The 456-nt window shown below is 57.5% G+C and overlaps 1 protein-coding gene across 1 annotated transcript in view; it reads left to right on the top strand.

Annotated features, from left to right (window-relative positions):
* The window catches only part of USP43 (ubiquitin specific peptidase 43), a 14,391-nt gene that overhangs the window by 8,090 nt on the left and 5,845 nt on the right, over positions 1-456 (top strand).

The raw sequence follows: 456 nt of genomic DNA on the forward strand, positions 1-456 counted from the left end.
GGGAAGTGGTGGTGCCCCTTGCTGTGATTGGTGGCTGGGAGGTGTGCTGTGATTGGTGGGAGTGCATTGTCCTGTCAGCTATGATTGGGCAGGGGCAGCTGGTCTCCACTGGGATTGGAGGGAGGTGGTCTCTGCTGGGATGGGTGGGAGACTGATAGTCTTTGCTGTGATTGGTGGGGGGGTGTGTGCTTTGCTCTGATTGGTGGAAGCTCTGTCACCTCTGCTGTGATTGGTGGGAGCCTTGTTTTCCCTTGTCCCAGCCCCACAATTGGCTGGATGCAGGTGTGGTCTGCAGTGATTGGTTGGAAGCCGGCATACACTGCAGTGATTGGCTGGATGCAGGTGTGCTCTGTGTTGATTGGCTGGAGGCAGGTGTGCTCTGCAGTGATTGGCTGGAGGCAGGTGTGCTCTGCAGTGATTGGCTGGCTGCAGGCCTGCTCTGTGTTGATTGGCTGG

The sequence above is a fragment of the Egretta garzetta genome, unplaced genomic scaffold (genome assembly GCF_000687185.1).
Source record: "Egretta garzetta isolate BGI_Z169 unplaced genomic scaffold, ASM68718v1 scaffold34, whole genome shotgun sequence".
In the NCBI taxonomy this organism is placed as follows: Eukaryota; Metazoa; Chordata; class Aves; order Pelecaniformes; family Ardeidae; genus Egretta; species Egretta garzetta.